The following is a 20,304-nucleotide window of genomic DNA, read 5'->3' as shown; positions in this document are numbered from 1 at the left end:
CACCCTTGGGCGTCAGTCCTTGTGAGGCAGGGTCTACTTGTTGGTATGCCAGGCCAGCTGACCCCTGAACCCTGGAGAATTTCTCTATCTTATGCCTCCATCCACCTTGCCATATCCTTGCTGGCTTACAGATGTGGCTGCTGTGACTGGCTTTTTACCCAGGTTCTAGGATTTCAGACTCAGTTCTTCATACTTGCACAGAAATTCTTTACACACGAGACCATGCAGAAGCTCTCATGCCCTGGAGTTTAATTTCATATCTGTCTGGGCCAGATACCTTCTTAGAAGTTGGATGAGAGCAAATGTGCTGACCTCTCTTACTCTAAGCGTCTGCCTCCTCCCTGAGAAACCCAGCAGCCGTTCCTCTAGGATGGAGGTCCTCTGTGCTCTGTGCTCACTCCGTAATAGCTCCCAGTGAGTGAGTTCCCAGCTTTGCTCCTGGATAGACCCAAGCCAGAGTCTTCTGAAAGGAGGTAACCTCAGCTGAGAAAACCTCTCCATGAGACCCTGCGGAAGGGCATTTTCTTAATTAGTGATTGATGGGGTGTGGGGCCATCCCTGGGCTGGTGGTCCTAGGTTCTATAAGAGAGCAGGCTGAGAGGGCCATGAGGACAAGCCAGTAAGCAGCACCCTCCCTGGCCTCTGTACCAGCTCCTGCCTCCAGGTTCCTGCCCTGCTTGAGTTTCAGTCCTGGCTGCTTTTGATGGTGAACTGTTAGGTGGAACTGTGAGTGAAATAAACTCTTTCTCCCCAAGTTGCTTTGGTCGTGGTGTTTTAGCATGGCAAGAGTAACCCTGGCTAAAATAGCTGGTCTTCCTGGAAAAGTGTAGAAAAAAAAGTTCTCTGGTTGAAATAGCACTGAGTGGCAATGCTGCAGACTGGAGAATTGAGGACTCACCACCACCCTCAGACAAGGGCCTCAAATGGCTTCCATCAGTACTATTGAGGGAAACAGCAAACTTTACATTCACACTGTTCACAGGCCAATGGAGCCTCCTAGTAAAGAAATCATTCAGAGACCTGTGGGGAGGAGCCTGACTTAAGAGGATAAAAATCTTTTGTTTCATCCAATTCCAAATAACAGATTTGCTTGGAAATTTCAGCTATACCTTCAGTTCTCTCTAACCCAAGCCCAAAGGACCATCATTAACTGAGCTTTTGTGTCATATAAATGAAATAATAGTGATAGTCTTTCAACCACCTACAACAATCTTGGGGTTAAGCATGGTGGTGCACACTCTTAATCCCAGTGCTTATGAGGCAGACTGGTGGATCTTTAGATTTGAGCCTATCCTGGTCTACAACACAGTTCCAGGCTTATTAGGTCTACACAGTGAGACCCTGTCTGGAAATCATCACTGTATTGGAGCTGGGGTATGGGGTGCTCATCAGTAGAGCACTTGTCTAGCATGCTAGAGGACATGGTTGGATTTCCCAGCACAGGGAGAGGGAGGAGGAATGTTGAAATCCTTATTTCTTTTTACCTACAACATTCCAAGTGTCCAGGCAAAGCACCTTAAGAATAGAATTTAGGTGAGACAGCCGTGATGCACAACTTTAATTCGAGCCCTTAGGAGGCAGTGGCAGGTGGATCTCTGAGTTTCAGGACAGTCAAGTCTACACAGTGAAACATTGTTAAAAACAAACAAACAAACAAGAATGGAATTTAAGTTCAATGTGGTGGCACATACTTATAATCGTAGTACTCAAAAGGCCGAGGCAGGAAGATCTTGATTTTTAAGTCCAGCCTGGGCTCTGAGTAAGACCATGTCTCAAACAAAAACAAACAAAAACCAAAACACAGCAGTAAAACATCCAGAATTGAGTGAGTTTAGTATCTTTCCCATCAAACGGGAAGCCATGGGACCACATCGTGCAGCGATCACTGAAATGCAATGAGACTTCAAGAGCAAAAGCCTTGGAGGAAATTGTAAGGGGTTGCTGCTGTCCTGGTGCCACCGCCTTTTCCCAGTCCAAGGTCTTCCCTTATTATTTTGCAAGCATCTGTTGCCTCAGGGGAGAAGGAACATGGCAGAAATGCAGCAAAAGGAGTTTTACCAGGTTTCTGGTTTGCACAGAGGCAGAGGAAGATCCTTGAGTTCAAAGCTATCCATCCTGGGCAACCTCGAGTTCCAAGTCAATTGGGACATTCGAGAGGTAGAGAGAGGAGTTTGAGGACAGCCTGGTCTACAGAATGAGCTCCAGGACAGCCAGGGCTACGCAGAGAAACCCTGTCTGGGGAAAAAAGATTGCAAAGAAAAGCTATGTCTGACAAGATAGCTCAGCAGATAAAGGCCCTGCCCCTAGACTGATGACCCGAGTTCAGTCCTTGAGCACACATGACAGGAAAGAATGAAGGTTGTCCTTTGTCCTTCACAGGAGAACTGTGGCACATGCACATAAAATAAATAAAGAAATATAATAGTAAAAACAGTGACAAACAAATAAAGGGTGGGCATACAGCCCAGTTGGTGCTTAAAGCTACCATGCTTAAAGCCCTGGGTCAGTTGTGAGCCAACATGGGTGTACTAGGAACCGAACCCATGTCTTCTGCAAGGATCCCCCCAAAACAGACAGGAGCCAACCTGATGCAACTCACAGCAGAGTCTTTATTCTAGTCAAACTGGCTCACCCTTCCACCCCACACCACCGTCACACAGCACAGATTTGGCTGGTGGAGGAGCCCCGAATATCTTTCAGGGCAAGGCTTTATGGTAAGCAGCAAATTGGAGTAAGTGTGCAAGCATAGGAAAGCTACTGTGGCCTTTAACGTAACTGGCTGGTGCTGGGAGTCATATCATAAACTTAATTTCTGTTCCTATCTGCACTGGTGGTTGTTAGGCAGGGAGTGGGCTTGTAACCTGGGGGTGAAGTTCTGTTGGGAGAATAACTTGGAGATGCTGGTCTTGTTGGGGATTAGCCTAGAGACTGGAGCTAAGCTCAGATTTTGTTGGGGGCAACTCAGAAACTAATGCTAGGTACCGGCCTGTTAGTTTACCTGAGTTCAAACTTAGGTCAGGTTCTCTGAAACGGAGTCTGCACTTAAAAGATTTGGCCTCTCGATAGCAAGAGCCAGGCCAGGCAGAGCTGTAGTGTGAGACTTTCTGAAAGCAACACAAACAAACAAATCCGGTGCTAGGAATCACGGGGAACTCCAGCAATCCTTCCGCTCAGGAAGCCGAGGCAGAAGGATTTTGAATTTCATGCTTGTGTAGTTTCCATGTTGAGTTTCAGGCTAGCCTGGGCTATATAGCAAGAAGAACTGGTCTAGAAAAGAAAAGAAAGGAAAGGAAAGGAAAGGAAAGGAAAGAAAGAAAGAAAGAAAGAAAGAAAGAAAGAAAGAAAGAAAGAAAGAGGAAGGGAAGGGCTGGGGATTTAGCTCAGTGGTAGAGCGCTTACCTAGGAAGCGCAAGGCCCTGGGTTCGGTCCCCAGCTCCAAAAAAAAAAAAAAGAACCAAAAAAGAAAAAAAAAGAAAAGAAAAGAAAGAGGAAGGGAAGGGAAGGGAAGGGAAGGGAAGGGAAGGGAAGGGAAGGGAAGGGAAGGGAAGGAAACATGGGCTGGAGAGCTGGCTCAGCAGGTAAAAGACCCTCTTGCCAATCCTGAGTTCAATCCCCAGAACTCACACAGGAGAAGGAAGTAACCAGGTCCCATAGGATGTCCTCTGACATCTACATCCATGCCATGGCACATGTGCCCCCTCCCCCCACAACACACAGACATGTAATTAAGTCAAAACGTTTAAACAAACAGTAGCAACAGAATAACAGGCACACTGTGGCCCAGAGCCTGTAGGTTTTGCTGATTTGGAGAGTCAGGCATCACCATATGTGCGGTCCCTAGCTGGCTGTAATCCATGGCCAGCACTGAGAAAACATATGTGAGAGCTTCCCAGTACATCCTCCTGGGGACCATATAGTGACTAGCCAAGGCTTACTTAGCCTTTGAAAGTAAGACTAGCTTCCGTGGGGATGGGAGGTGGGAAAAGAGACCAAAGCCTTCCCTTCCTAGTCCCTCCCCTGTACAATTCAACTCTGCCTAGACAGCTACCCACAGCAACAAGGGTCTGTCAGGGCCAAAGCCAAAAGTGCAAGCCCTCTGGCCAGAGCAGTGAATGTGGGAGCAGAGAACAGACATCTACAACTACAAGAGATTACCTAGAGGAAGCGAAGGCCCACGGCAGGCACCTCAATACACAGATGGTTTGCCTAGTAGTACCAGGAAGGAGTGTGGGTGACATCTGTGGTCAAAGACACACACTTTTGACAACTCCAGTGATGTGAGACCCGGGGTGACTTGGGCTGGGGAGGCCCCCGTAAACTTGGAGTAAAAGCTTTATGACTATGGTTTGGGGAGTATTTGCAGCCATATTTATCACCGAGGATGGCTAAAGTCTTCAGAAATGGCTTTCTCTGGGGCACACGGAAGCCTGCACCAACCGGCATATCTCTACATTACGTAGTGACGTAGACAGGCGCTGAGTTACTGGACACTACCTCACAGCTCAGTGTGAAAATGGAAACATCTTAGAGTGTGCTCTTGCAACGAGACATTTCAGATTGTCCACTGGACACCAGAAAAGAGGGGACACTGAAGAGATGTTTATTCAGTGTGTGTGAGGCTCTCGGCAGTGGGCCAATGGCACAGCTATCCTTCTCTTTCTTAAAGGTCAGAGCCATTGCAAGCCACATCCATTTCCCTGAATGGTTTCTAATGGTCCCCCGAAGCCTCCTAAGCAGCCAGAGTTCCCCAAAGTCTTATCATCTTACTGGCAACTCATTCATTCTGTAGACCAAAATGACCCCAAAGTCACTCTGTAGACAGGCTGGCCTCATCTTCATGAAGTTCTACCTGCCTCTGATTTCCAACTGCTGGGAGTAAAGGCATCACACCTGGCAAAAAAATAAAAAAATGAAACAAAACAAAAACATGTGTCAAAGAATTTGTTTCTCAGATGATTTGATGGAACTGGGACGCCAGATCTTATCACTGACCCAAAGGAAAGAGGAACCTCAATATTCATGAATACAGGAAGGCTGAGTTGAATATAAATGAAGGCAAAGATAATTGCTCCTGTCTGTAAAATGAGTAGGGGTTGTTTGTTTGAGAAAGGGTCTAATGCAGCCCAGCCTGGTCTTGAACTTCTGATCCTCCTGCCTCTATCTTGAGAGTGCTGCAATCATAGGCATGCACTGTCATACTTGGCTCAAAATTTGTGCATTTGTTAATTACATACAATTTACTGAGCCAACATACAGTGTTTAAAGTATCTGACTATTTGGCGTACAAGCCTGTGGACCACTCGCTCTGGAGGCAATGGATCACTTGAGCCTAAAAATTGGAGATCAACCTGAACAGCACAGTGAGATTTTACCAGTGCCAGGCATGATAGTGTGTATCCGTAGTCCCACAAAGATCTGAGTTAGAGGGCATCCTGGGCTACATAGTAGGGTGATTTCTCAAAACAAAACAACAAAACCTGAACAGAAACAATGACTCCATCAGTGACCAGCCTACTGTGCAAGCATAAGGGCTGTGAAGGTTCATGGCCCCACCATGACATGACGGTAAAGTCTGTCACTCGAATGCTGCAGGGACAAAAGTAGGTAGGTTTCTGTCACTGAATGGCTAGTTGTCCTAGAAAATCAGACAACTCCAGACCAAAGAACAGAAACATGCTTTTTTTCTACCTACGATTCTTGAGTTAGCCCTGTTCATGATTAATGCTTCCCTAACCACAGGGGTTTTAATCCTTTGTCACACCGCCTCTCCCTCAAACCATAGTCAGGTACAAGGAGAGGACATACAACCCCCTGGCTTTGACCCAGGAGGACTGGGGATTTGGGATCCAGGTGTCATTCATCATTAAAACGGAGAGAAAAGGTGGGAGTAGGCAGAGTATATCAAGGGAGCCTCTAGCTGGGGAGTTCTCAACCTTCCTGATACTGTGGTCCTTTAATACCCTTCTTCTTGTGATGAGCCCCAATCATATTTTGTAATTTTGCTGCTGTTAGAGTCATAATGTGTTTTCAGATGTCTTAGGCAACCCTTAGGCTATTCAACCTCCCAAGGGTCTCAGTCTACAAGTTGAGACCCAGACCCCAGGATGTTTGTTTTTAAAACTCAACAGTGCTAGCATTTAGAGAAATAAGAAGTTGATACTCGAAGGCATAGTGGCTGTCATGCTTAGCTTTTGTCAATGTGACACAAAACCTGGCCAGTACACCAGAACTCTTAGTAGAGTGAATCTTTACTAAGAATTACCTCTGACATAGTGAACGGTAGGCACGTCTGTGGGACATAATCCTGATTATTGATTGATGTGAGAGGGCCTGGTCCCTTTGTGAAGGGTCCCATGTCTGGGTAGATGGATCTGGGCTGTATAAGGCTGAGTAAGCCATAGAGAGTGAGCCAGGAAGTAGCATTCCTCTATGGTCTCTGCCTCAACTCTTGCCTTTTCCCAGTGATGGACTGTGACCTGGGAATTATAAGCTGAAATAAATCCATTCTGCTCCAAGTTGATTTTGGTCAGGGTCTCATCAAACTATGACAACCCAACTGTGGCCATGGCCCATGCCTCTCTATAATCCTAGCATTGGGGAGGCTAAGGCATGAGGATTGCCATGAATTCAAAGCCAGGCTAGGCTACATAGTGCCACCCAGTCTCAAAAAACCAAAGACCAGCCCCATTTCTTAGGGACTCATCTTGGCATGGACCCAACTTATCTCTTTCCTATGGACCCTCTCAGTCTTCCCTTCCAGTCCATCTCCATTCTTTGTGTCCCCAGCTGAACCACAGAAACTCTTGCTACCAGGTGTTGTGGTTTGCCCTGGAGTTATCTGTATTTTGATGCTAATTCCACTGCCCCAAGGACAGCTGCCAAGTCACTTACTCAGGAATCAGGTGACTTCACCAGAACCTTCTCCCCATTGAATTTGTAAAATACAGGTGAGGGGCAGGTACAGGATAGAAGGAGGCCTGTCATTGGAGGAGAAGGAAGGATGGGTGGGAGAGAAGTTTGAAGGAAGAGGAGGAGACTGGAACAGAAAGGAGGAAGAGACAGGAGGGAGAGGGAGAGAAGCCGTGCAGGACAATATGGCGGGTGACGTTAAGATTCCACACTGTACCTTTACAGGTTGGTACGAATGTTTTTAAGGGATGGATGTGTATTGGGCTTAGGTGGGCAATTGTATCTTATCAACTGGGCCAAAGGTTACTGTGTCGTGTGATCTTTCATAGAGCGATTTAAGTGTAAGAAAGTGTGCGGCGGCTGGTCTGGGCCGCCACGGAATTGGGACGTGTGTTTCTGACATGGAAACCTGCCTTGGGAACTAGATAGGTAGAGAGATTGCTGCCAGGCTCAGAGAGAGGCCATGGGCAGTGTGATATGGGATGGGGCAGAGCGGGTGAGACGCTTTGCTGACTGAGAATTAAGATATCCAGCAGACATCTTGGGACATTGGAGTGTAGACCTAGTGGGGGATAAAAGACAGCCTTACTTTTTTTATTTTTTATATTTTACAGGGACAACTCCCAGTGGCCACACTGGGCTGGGCCTCGAGGAGCTGCTTCTCTTTCCTGTTCTCCATTGTAATATCTTCCTATGGCAACCCTTTTTTCAAGATCCATCCCACCCTACCCCCACCTCCTGTGTACTCCGCCTTTTGGTGTGGACCTGATCCTCCTAGCTCTTTCCTGAAGACCCTCTCAGTATTTCCCCTTGCCCGTCTCCATTCCCTTGCAGCACATGCCAGTCCACAAACACTCTCTCTACTAGCAACCTTTCAGTCACCAGAACCCAGACTGACCAAGAGCAACCGAAGAAGGGAACATCCACCCAGCAAAGTCAGGGTCAAATATCTATCTACACCAAGAGACTCCTCAAATATCACAACCCCAGAGGCCTAGATCCCAATGCAACCATGAACAGCCAAGGCAATATGCGTTCTCCAGAAGCCAGTGACCTTATTACAACAGGCCCTGGAAAAAAGCCAATTCAAATGAGAACATCAAGCAGTTATAAATATGGTCAAGGACCTCAAAGACGATATGAGCAAATGCCTTAATAAAGACCATGAAAACAAAAACAGTTGAGTGAAATAAGAAAGACAATTCAAGGCATGAACATAGAAATAAAAATCAATAAAGAAATAAAAAAAAAATGAAATAAACCTAGACATGAAAAGCTTAAGGTGGCAAACAAAATCTCAGAGGTAAACCTCATGACCAGGTTACAAGACACGGAAGAGAGGGCTGGAGAGAAGGCTCAGTGGTTAAGAGCACTGACTGCTCTTCCACAGGTCCTGAGTTCAATTCCCAGCAACATGGTGGTTCACAACCATCTGTAATAGGATTCAATGCCCTCTCCAGGTGTGTCTGAAGACAATGACAGTGTACTCACATATATAAAATAAATAAATCTTCGGGGGAAAAAAGAGAATGATATAGGTTTAAAAAAAAAAAGCACAGAAGAGAGATTTTGAGATATTGAAGACAAAGAAAATGTTAAATCTAAATAAAATTAAAAAAAATCCTGGCATAAAATATCCAGGAAAAATGGGACACTATGAAAAAGACCATATTATAGGAAGAGGAAAAGAAAAAACTCAGGTCAAAAGTGCACACATGCGCGCACACACACACAAAATCTCCCCAATCCAAAGAAGGAAATGCCTACCAAGATAACACGACACACCGTAATGAAATTGTGAAGCCTACAAAATAAAGAATATTAAAAGCTGCAAGGGAAAATACCAAGTAACATGTTAAAAAGTAGGCCCATTTGAATAACACTTTAGTTCTCAATCGAGACACCAAAAAGACGGTTGTTCAACAGACTCTGAGAGACCAAACCCATTGAAAGTACCAATTACAACAGAATAGGAAAACGTTATACAAAAACCAAATGTAAGGAATTTCTATCTACCAGTCCAGCTCTATAGAAGCCTTTAGAAGGCACACATCAGTCTGAAGATGTAAGTCAGAACCCAAAAGACACAGGAATAAAATAATCCCAGAACAAGAAATCAGAAGGGGATGAGGTTGTGAGAATTCACATCATAACAAATATCTGGAATCAATAAACACAGCTCATTAATAATTCTCAATATTAATGATCTCAGTTATCCAATTAAAAAAAAACCACACACACAGACTAACAGATTGGATTAGAGAACTGAATTTATCTGCTACATCCAAGAAACACACCTTACCACCAAAGACAAACACAGTTCAGGGGAAACCCTACTATACTTATTCTGCTAAAGAAACATTTAAGTAAAATGACTCCTAATTGACATACTGCTAATCCCACAGATCAGTGTCTTGCTTAAAACTCTCTCATTGGAGAAACTTTTTCCTGCAGTAGGTGGGAATTAACACAGATCCTCACTGGATAATGTGCAGAGGGTGAGAGACTTTGAAGCGTTCAGTCCTAAATGGGACATGTGATGTAACATTTCCCCACTTCCTTGGAAGTTCAGGGAGCGATTGTAAGAGTCAGAGGTGATGGTTGGCTACAAGGAAACAATGTCTTCCAGACACAACAGGACTGATGCACAAATGAACTCACACAGGCTGTGGTAGCTTGCACAAGACAGGCATGCATAGGTTCAAGCAAGACAGGAGCCTCGCCCTGAAAATGAACAGGGAAGTGGACATGGGGTCCCATCCCTAACCAAGAAGCTACTGGCATCTGATACCCCCTGGCAGAAGGAAAATCAGTTTTTTCCAATGGATTTCACTGGGTATATCAGCCATACTCCAGGGCAGGCCCCATGCCCAGAAGTAGCTGGCTAGCACAGAACAAACTCCCTGGTATTTCTGTGGACTTTTTGTTGTTGTTTTGTTTTGTTTGTTTCAATCAGTCTTTATTTTGTTTATTTTGATTTTTGTGGGCTTTTTTTTAAATGGAGTTTTGATTTGCTTGTTTGTTTGGCTTTCTTTCTTAAAAGAGAACAAAAAAAGAAAAACACATATAGTTGGGTGGGTAGGGAGGTTGGGAGGAACTGGCAGGGAGGAAAAAAAACAATCAAAATATGGACTTTTTTTTTTTCAATTAAAAAAAATTGAAAGTGTTGCCGATACAAATTCTCAATAAACCCCGGCAATTACTCGGAAACCAGAAAAATCTGGGAACCCAGAATTTAAAAACAAACAACAGATAAAACAATAATTTCCTTTAAAACACATACCACAAAGTTAAATACTAGACAAAAACAATGGAATGAAAGGAAGAGAGAAGGACAAAAGAATAAAAAAGCTGATACTATTTCATCTTAAAATGGCTCTGGAATACTTGGCAAATTGGTGGCAGCCCACAGATGTGGGGGGTGGGAGGAATAAGGACACTGGTCCAGCATCTGCAGGCTTTTTCCATGTTTGGTATCTTTCCAGCCATTTGCTCCCCACCCGCTCCGGGTGCCAACCTGCCCTTCTCATTGACTCAGGCCCTGTCCCTCTCCCTCCCTCCTACCCTCTCTCTAGACAGTGAGTGGCTAGAGATGAGCCATGGGCCCATCTCCTCTGGTCCCGATTTTCCTCCAACTCTGGGTAGAGAGTAGTAGTGCGCAGGATGTGGTCTAGAAAACACCCACACAAGGCTCAGCTGATTGTGAGTCCGGTTCGGGGTACACATCCGCACAGGCTGCAACACCCTCAGAAATTATGAGGGCACGTGTCATTTAAGGGGTGTGCCCAGCGGAGCCTCTGAGGCCTCAGCAGAAAAGGGATGAGTCACAGCTGGTGAGCTGGCTTGCCAGGCCGGACACTGGCCAATAATTAACACGACAATTGCCCTGCAGGCTCCGACTTGGAGACTGGGCTACTAAAAGGAGTGTGCGGGGCTCGAGTTCCTCCCCTGCCTCTCCACTTCCTGAGACTTTAGATCCTGTCCCCATACCTCCCATCTGCAGTCTCCCTGCGCCAGAAAGAAAGAGGTTAGGAGCAGTCAGCTTCCAGCCCAAAATCCACCGAAGACTGCCAGTAAAGACGTTCATGAAAGAGCAATTGTACGGCCCAGCGATTTCTTCGGACACCCGCCCAAGAACTGGATGGTAAACCCAGAAGCCAGGTCACCAGCCACATCCTACAGGGACACCTTTTGGTTGCTACTGACCCCTCCTGGAGTGATTAGGGCTGCAAGTTGAAGAGGCCCAGAGAAAGGGAAAAACAAAATTCCAAAAACAACAAAACAAGTGGTTCTGAGTTCGCTGTTCACAGTGATGTTTGCCTGGGACTGGAACTCAGTATGTCCAGGCCACAAGTGCTGGATTTACAGATGTGCGCCACCAAGTCTGGCTTTGGTCCTGGGGATCCTGCGTTTTAAACAGTGTCATGGTGGTCCAGGCTGCACTGAAACTCAGCAATCTTCCTGCCTCAGGCTCCTGAATGCTGGTATTGCTAACACGTTTGTGCTTGGTCCTGGGTTGTTTTCATTTTAATTTAATTTTATGTGTATGGGTGTTTTCGCAGGCATGTATGTCCACGCGCCACCGGCATGCCTAGTGCCCTCAGAGGTCAGAAGAGGATGTTGGATTCCCTGGAAATATAATTACAGACGTTTGTGAGCCACTGTGTGAGCGCTGGGAACTGAGCCCACAAACTCTGGAAGAGCAGCCAGTGCTCCTAACTGCTGAGCTTCTCTCCAGTCCCTGTCTTGAACTCTTAAGTCCAGCTCCTGTTTGGGGAGGATGAAATCTGTCTAAATTTGAAGTCCCAGGTTAAGAGACTCCCCTTCGGGCTGGGGATTTAGCTCAGTGGTAGAGTGCTTACCTAGGAAGCGCAAGGCCCTGGGTTCGGTCCCCAGCTCCAAAAAAAAGAACCAAAAAAAAAAAAAAAAAAAAAAAAAAGAGACCCCCCTTCCTCCAAGGGCTTTACCCGTCCCTCACACCTGACACTCACTCAAACTTCCCTTGTGTTTTGTCTTGTATGGGGGGTTGCTCCTGAATGTTTAAGAGAATTGCACAGTATTTGGTAAGAGCTAGTCAAGAATGGTGGATTGTAGACATGCTAATAGCCAGTGATCCCGTTGCTTGGGTCTTTCCCAAGCAGCCCCATCGGCTCATGGTGAGGTCAGCCATTATTCAAGCGCTCCTAAGACAGTCCTGGGGAAAGTAATTCCAAAGTTTCTGGGTCTGAGGCAAACACAGCCTGTAGTTATCTGACTCGAGGGTAGGGACAGCAAGAATAGAGACATGCTGACCTGCGCTGGTGCCTCATGGATGAAGGTGGTAGGGAGTAAGGATAAAGGCAGGGGTTGAGGGTCAGCCATGGTGGGAGAACGTTGAGGTGAGGAACAAGAAGCCCAGATGAGCAGGAAAGAGCGACATCAAGGGCCATTAAGGAAAACCTTCTGGTAGAGACTGTTGGCTGGCAGCCTAACAGGTGTGCCAGGTTGAGCAGGTGGCCAGGGACCCCCTCTAGGAAGACAGAGCACCTAACTTAGCCCTTTAATGAGATGCTGTGCCTCTCCTTCTATCCCATAATAGACAATGCTGGTCTCTATCACAGTAGCTCAGGCATGCAGCTCTGTAAGTCTACCCCTTCTCTGAGTTATTTTCTCTTTTCTAACATGCTTTCCCCAACAAGTTTAGCTTCCTTATTCTTTCTCTAAAACATTTTTTCCGTCATGTGGTCACTTGTCTATCATGTGTTTGTTTGACTTCTTTTTTTTTTTTCTTTATTAACTTGAGTATTTCTTATTTACATTTTGATTGTTATTCCCCTTCCCGGTTTCCGAGCCAACATCCCCCTCCCCCTCCCCCTACCCTTCTATATGGGCTTCCCCTCCCCATCCTCCCCCCATTACCACCCTCCCCGCAACAATCCCGTTCACTGGGGGATCAGTCTTGGCAGGACCAAGGGCTTCCCCTTCCACTGGTGCTCTTACTAGGATATTCATTGCTACAATATTCAGTTGGAGACCAGGGTCAGTCCATGGGTAGTGGCTTAGTCCCTGGAAGCTCTGGTTGCTTGGCATTGTTGTTCATATGGGGTCTCAAGCCCCTTCAAACTCTTCCAGTTCTTTCTCTGATTCCTTCAATGGGGGGTCCCGTTCTCAGTTCAGTGGTTTGCTGCTGGCATTTGCCTATGTATTTGCTGTATTCTGGGTGTGTCTCTCAGGAGAGATCTACATCCGGTTCCTGTCAGCCTGCACTTCTTTGCTTCATCCATCTTATCTAATTGGGTGGCTGTATATGTATGGGTCACATGTTCTGAATGGGTGTTCCTTTAGCCTCTGTTCTAAACTTTGCCTCCCTATCCCCTCCTAAGGGTAGTCTTGTTCCCTTTTTATTTATTTATTTTTTTTAATTTCTTTTTTTCATCTTTATTAACTTGAATATGTCTTATTTACATTTCGATTATTATTCCCCTTCCAGGTTTCTGGGCCAACATCTCCCTAACCCCTCACCCTCCCCTTCTATATTGGTGTTCCCCTCCCCCATTACCGCCCTCCCTCCAACAATTCCGTTCACTAGGGGTTCAGTCTTGGCAGGACCAAGGGCTTCCCCTTCCACTGGTGCTCTTACTAGGCTAACCATTGCTACCAATGAGGTTGGAGCCCAGGGTCAGTCCATGTATAGTCTTTGGGTAGTGGCTTAGTCCCTGGAAGCTCTGGTTGGTTGGTATTGTTGTTCATATGGGGTCTCGAGCCCCATGTGTTTGACTTCTATGCGAGCTTCCAAGCTTGGCTGTTTCCTTCTTGCCTCTACCCGGGGCCTCTGGAAACCCAGAGATATAGCTAGCTGGCTTGCCTTCAAGCTTTTCTGTTAATTCTAATAAAATTGTCTTTGAGCTGCCATTTGAATCCATCCTTAATTTTTTTTTAATTTTTTTTTTACTATTTTTTGGGGCAAGAGGGATGACTTAGCACTTAAGAATGCTGGCTGCTGGGCCTTGGGACCCAGATTCAATTCCCAGCATCCACAAAGCAACCTGTAACTGTCTGTAACTCCTGTCTCAGGAGATCCAACACCGTCTTCTGGTATCTGTTGGTACTGCATGCATGTAGTGCATAGACATACATCAGACATATAATCACACACATAAAAATAAAAATAAAAAACCCCTCAAAACTCGAAGTTTCTTTTATGCCTGCATGTATGTATACAGACTGCCTGTATGCAGGGTGTCCTTGGAGACCAAAGGAAAATGTCAGATTCCCTGGGCTAGAGTTATAGTGTATGCTGGGAACAGAACCTAAGTCCTCTGCAAGAGCAGCAAATCTGGAGGCTGGAGAGATGGCTCTTTGGTTACGAGTACCTGTTGCTTTTATAGGAGACCCAGGTTTGATTCCAGCACCCACACAGTGGCTTACAAACACCTGTAACTCCAGTTGAAGGATCCGATGCCTTCCGCTGACCTCCGTAGGCACCAGCTGGTACACAGTACACATACATACACTCAGGCAAAATACCCATACACATAAAGCAAATCTTAGGAAAAGGGGGAGGGGGGTAGGTAGGGGAGGGGGAGGAGGAGAAGCGAGTGCTCGTAACCGCTGATCTTTCTTTCCAGAACCGTAAACGCTTCTATCAATGAGACTAAGAACCCTGAGAGGGGACCCTGATTTCCCCCATATCATCAGGTTATGGAACAGGTTTCCAGTGAGTTCTCCAGGAGCAGGCTTACTGGAGGAAAAGGGATTTCAGGAGCTGTTGAGAAAGCAAGGTGGTATTTTGGAACAAAACTAAGGAGAACCCTGACTCATACTGGCTTAAAACCGAAACGGTAAGTTCTGCTAAGGCAAGAAGGATGCCGTGCGTGGCTCATAGTAACTCAAAGAAACTGTCCTTTCCTCTCTGCCCTGCTGCCTTCGCTATTGTCTTCATCTTCAAACTCATGGGAAACAGGCCACCTCTAGATATGACGGTGTCCTGAACAAGAAAGAAGACCCTCCCTTCTTAGGGGCCTCTTTTAGAGACTAGGTCCATTTTCTCAGAAGGAGACCAGGCCTGCGTCACATGCTCAACCGGAACCAATCCCTGGTGGGGTAGATCAGCCAGACCCACTCTGGAGTTTCCCTGAGGCATGCGTGATTTATGCAGGGAAGGTGTAAATGTCTGTTAGAGAAAAAGAAGTGGGGCGAGGGTAGATGCCGAATGTAAGGCCAAGGCACCCTTCGCAGCAGAGGACAAGAGGGACACGGTTATGAAAATTATTCAGTTTTAGTTTTCCATCTGCTAACTGTTCGCTGGCTCTCTCTTCCGCCTACGGGAACACTCCATTCTCATTGGCCCTCTCTTCCGCCTATAGGAACACTCCATTCTCACTGGCCCAGTCTTCCTATAGGAACACTCCAATCTCATTGGCTCTCCCTTCTGTCTATAGGAATATTACATTCTCTGCTATAATTGACCAGTAGTGGCTAAAGAGTTGACCCAGCAGTTAAGAGCACTTCTTGCTCCTGAGACTTGAACTGAGACTTGGTTCCCAGCATCCACATGGTGGCTCACAACTGTCTGTAAGTCCAGCCCCAGAGATCTGATGCCCTCTTCTGACCTCTGTGGATACTAGGCATGTATGTTGTATATAGACATAGAGGCAAGCGAAACACTCATACATATAAAATAATGAAGTAAACTAAAAAACATTGATTTGTCAATTCTTAACTTCCTGCCTTTTATTCATATCAACTCTATTCTGGTCAAAAATGTCCATTCTAAGAAAACCAAACCAAAAAAAAAAAAAAAAAAAAAAAGAAAGAAAAAAAAAAAGAAAGTCGCATAAAACAAAACCAAAATGACATGCCCATTTCTTTGACTTTCCCTGTCCTTGGAATGCCCCCCAACCCCCACCATCCCATTGCCTGCCCATGCCACCTAGTGGGTAGCCAGACCCTACACAACCATCCAAGCCAGGCACAAAACCAGTTGCTTAGTCTACATTAGTCTACATTGTATAAAAGAGTATGCAAAGAGATCCCCACCATCCAGGCGGCCTCTCCTTGCTGAGCTCCAGCCTACAAGTGTCTCCTGAGAGACGGCCCATCTTCATACTCCAAGGGCTCACGCGATGGCTGATGTTCCACATTGAGCCACCAGCTACTGAATTGATTAGCGGGTGTCCACGGGCTGAGGAGGGAGTATTATCAGCAGGCTTTTAAACCTCATTCTCTAAGGAGAGAAAGCAGAGAAAGGTCAAGAGGAGAGGCTGGCTCGGAGCCCAGGGGACTCTGCTGGGCAGCCTGGGAGAGCCTCGAGGAGATTATGTAAGTGAGGAGCATGCCAGTAGTCACCCCTCAATGGACAGGCTAGGTGACAGGTTATCACCCACTAACTGCTCTGCTGAGTGCTGCTTTTGGCATTTTGAGTGGCTGTGGGATATGCGTGTGACTTGAGGCAGAGTTTCATGCTGTAGCCCAGGTTGGCGTTGAACTCACGATCCTCTTACTTCAGCTTCCTTGGTGCTAGGACTACTGTCTCCTCTCTGCTGCTGCTGCTGCTGCTGCTGCTGCTGCTGCTGCTGCTGCTGCTGCTGCTGCTGCTGCTGCTGCTGCTGGAACCCAGGGCCTCCAAGCATTACAGAGCTCTGCCCCCAATCCTACTGTTTCTATTCTTAACGATAGCTCAGTGCAAAGGGGTCTGGATTTCTCCGTTACTTTTGATTCCAAAGAGCCTTGAAGACCCAGCGGCTTCTGCGTCCGTTCTTAGTTCCCTAGATTTCCTGGGAGCGGATACAGTCCCAGCTCCACTTGTTTGTTTTATGACCAGACAGCAAACATTTGTTAAGCCCTGCCTTTTGGGAGACACTAGAAGAAGCAGGAGAACTAGCTTCAGGCTTTCACGGCACGTGGCCGCCTCAGGTGGACTGGCACCTGTGCCATCAGCCAAGGAACTCGTGGAAATTATTTGTATGCCTTTCCTCTCACCTCTAGTTCCACTCAAAGATTATAGCACGAGGGCAGCTGGACGGCTGGGTCACGATCCCCTGGTATTCCCTTTGGAATACCACCAGTTTAGAGAGTGCCTTGGATTATCAGGTTGGAAGGGGGAATCTAAGGCTGATCTAAAGTTACACTGTAGCAAAGCAGCTAGCTTGAGAGAAAGCAAGTTAATAATAGAGGAAGTAATACTCTGAAGAGACACAGGCTGAAACTGGTGGATTTAGGTCTGCTAGGACTCCCCCAGGCCACTTGGTATACACCCTCCATTTTACTTCAACTGGGACAGGTCTCTGCACCCTGTATAGCTGTTACCGGATTTAGGGTTACAGTCTGTGTACCAACTAGCCGGGTTTAGCTACTCATCCACCGTACAGCAGTTAAAATAGCCGTCATAACAGTGAGCGTTGGATAAACGTTCTTGGATGGTGGGTCGGCCTGCCTTCGGGCTGTACCTCTGCACCAGGCTGTCATCCTCGCCACACTCTGCTCCTCTCTGGAGCAGTATGGGCAACTCACAGGCAGATGACAGGCAGCTAATGGGGATGTTGTCCTGCTGACTTCCTGTGATGTTTCTTCATCCACATTCCTCCAACCTGCTGTGGCCCTCCTCCTTCTCACACACAGTCTCTCATTGTCTCTCTTTAATATATTTACACACTTGCTCGGTGTCAAACCCTTGCTTTTTGGAGGAGACCAGGCAGCCAAGGGACCCCATTCTGCCTCCCTTTTGTTGCTGTGACAAACACAATTGAACACAGACAACAGCCTACAACTTAAGGAAGCCATACTTGCTGGCTGGCTTACAGGTTCTGTCCGTGCCTGGCTTCCTTCCTTCCTTCTTTCCCTCTTTCTTTCTTTCTTTCTTTCTTTCTTTCTTTCTTTCTCCCTTCCTTCCTTCCTTCTTTCCTTTCGTTCTTTCTTTTTAAGATGTATTTATCTATTTTTATGTATAATGATGCACTGTAGCTGTCTTCAGACACATAGAAGAGGGCTTCAGATCTCATTCCAGATGATCGTGAGCCACCATGTGGTTTCTGGGAATTGAACCTCTGGAAGAGCAGTCAGTGCTCTTAATGGTTGAGCCATCTCTCCAGCTCCAGCCTGGCTACTTTCTGATACAGACCACCCGCTCTGGAAATGATATCACCCACATGGACTAGGCTCTCCCACATCCATTAACAATCAAGACAATCCCCCACATACATGTCCACACGTAATCTGATCTGGGTCTGGGCAATCCCTGTTTTGATACTCCCTTCTCAGATGACTAAACTGTGTCAGATTGACAGTTAAAGCTATGTAGGACACATCCCAACTTTAACTTCTCAAGACCTATATTTGACACCTAACAACTTCTGAAGCTCAAACTAAAGAAAGGCAAGGGCTCTGGATCTTTCTGAACTACACACACACACACACACACACACACACACACACACACACCATTCACCACACAATCACACGTACCACATACACACATGCACACCATTCACCACACAATCACACATACCACACACACACACACACAACCACATACACACTCATACACATCCACACCACCTCTCAACTCCATATACTACACACACACACAACCACACATACCACACACGCTCACACACCACACACACCCACACTCACACACAAATACCCACATATAACACACACACACACACACACACACACACACACACACACACACACACACGGCCTCCTGCATCCCCTGGAGATTTTCACAGGACAGCATTTGTATCTATTGCCTGCTTGGCCTCCCAGGATCCTCTGGGTAAGAGCCAGCCTCCTTCCTGTCCGTGCTCTTCCTGCTACACCTAGGTGGGGCTTGGGGAGCCTTCCCCCACTCAAGCCTCTGTGACTCAGTGGAAGCCAGTGGCCACTTCCTTGCTTCACCCACCCACACTCACATTCCAATGGCCAGCTCACTGGCTTCTGGAACTTGACCCCACAGGTCCTGGCCTCGGCTTAGAATAAACAGTCATCTCTTCGTGGGACAATTTATAAGCAGGACCAGCCCAGGATGTGAAGGGCTCACATGTGTCTGACCCGCTGTGGATAAGTAACCTCTGCAGATCCCTCCCCTTGACTCCTGGCTGACCTGGGACTCTGCGTTAACAGAACTAAAGGCTGAAACTCAGTGCTGGCTTTAGTGCGGCACTGAGGAAAAACAGGTTTAAAATAGGATTTAAAAAGGGCTGGGGGGTTTGAGGATTTAGCTCAGTGGTAGAGCGCTTGCCTAGCAAGCGCAAGGCCCTGGGTTCAGTCCTCAGCTCCGGGGGGGGGGGGGCGGGGGGGCGGGGAGGGCAGGGGGGCGGGGGAGAGGGCTGGGGATGTAGCTTAGTGGTAGAGCTGTTGAGGCAGGATAAGTTCAGGATGGAGTTTGAGAGCAGTTTAGACTACATAAAACCTTGCCTCAACATTTTAAATAAATAAATAAATAAACAAACAAATAAATAGATAAATTTCAGTCTCTGGTACTGTAAACAAACAAACAAAAAACAAAACAAAACAAAACAAAACAAAACAAAAAGACCCAACCCAGCAGGAAGTTTGCTTCCTTGGCTGGACTTCTCCTGGGAGTTCTTTAGAAATTCACAACTCTGTCAATCATCTAAGACTTAACATTAATTTGCATAACCCAGGACAAGTGCAGCTGCTTAAGTGAGTTATCAGGGCCCCAGACTGCCTCTCTCACTTTGCCGTTCATCTTCAGCTTCTGACTTTAGCCCTCCAGATTACCAAAAGAGCTGAGGTATTCCTGCTTTCACACTGTCCTCTGGACAGGAGAAAGAGGAAGGACAAGAAGCACGCTACTTCCCTTTTCTAATAAACATCAGAAGAGCCTTTCCCAGAAGCCTCCTCGCTTGGCTGAATCTTCCTACACTCCCTCGCACAGCCAGGTCTCACACACTCATCCCTAGTAAGGAGTCTGTGGGGAAGGGGAGAGCGTGCCTTGTCTGCTGGACAAATGGCACCGGGCAAGCATGACTGCAAAAGCTTAGGGGTTGGAATCCAGTGGGGAGGGCAGGCATTTCCGTGCCTCGAGTAGACTTGTTTGTCCTGCCCAGTCTGGCAGAGTGTCCACACTTGTGTCCCAAATGCCAGCCGTTCGGGGTGATCACTCGGGGTGATCTTGTAGACGGTAGCCATGCCATTAACTACTTGCTAATGTTCAGATGTGGGTCAATTATCTGTTCCAGAGTGACCGCTGCGCCCCGGAGACTCTGAGCTGAGTTCCTTGGAAAGACCCGGTAGTTCATGGGAACCAGAATGCATGCTGGGAGGCAGGGACTCTGAGAGATGCTTCTGCCAAAGGCTGGTGTCCTGAGGGCAGAACCTCAACCTACCCCGTAGCCCAGCCAGGTTCTCAAATGGGGGAGGGGCGGGGGAAGCGTCAGGTTGCGTCAA

At 46.8% G+C, this 20,304-nt stretch overlaps 1 long non-coding RNA gene across 1 annotated transcript; it reads left to right on the top strand.

Moving 5' to 3' along the window:
- Window positions 1-10,628: 10,628 nt before the first annotated feature.
- Window positions 10,629-19,117, top strand: LOC103693208 (uncharacterized). The gene is made up of 3 exons (XR_595951.4): window positions 10,629-11,393; window positions 14,517-14,729; window positions 18,848-19,117. It is a non-coding gene; the product is annotated as an uncharacterized LOC103693208 (long non-coding RNA).
- Window positions 19,118-20,304: the final 1,187 nt, after the last annotated feature.

Source organism: Rattus norvegicus, chromosome 14 (assembly GCF_036323735.1).
Source record: "Rattus norvegicus strain BN/NHsdMcwi chromosome 14, GRCr8, whole genome shotgun sequence".
NCBI classification, from domain to species: domain Eukaryota; kingdom Metazoa; phylum Chordata; class Mammalia; order Rodentia; family Muridae; genus Rattus; species Rattus norvegicus.
Note: the sequence above shows the minus strand (reverse complement) of the source record. Positions and strands in the feature narration are given on the sequence as shown.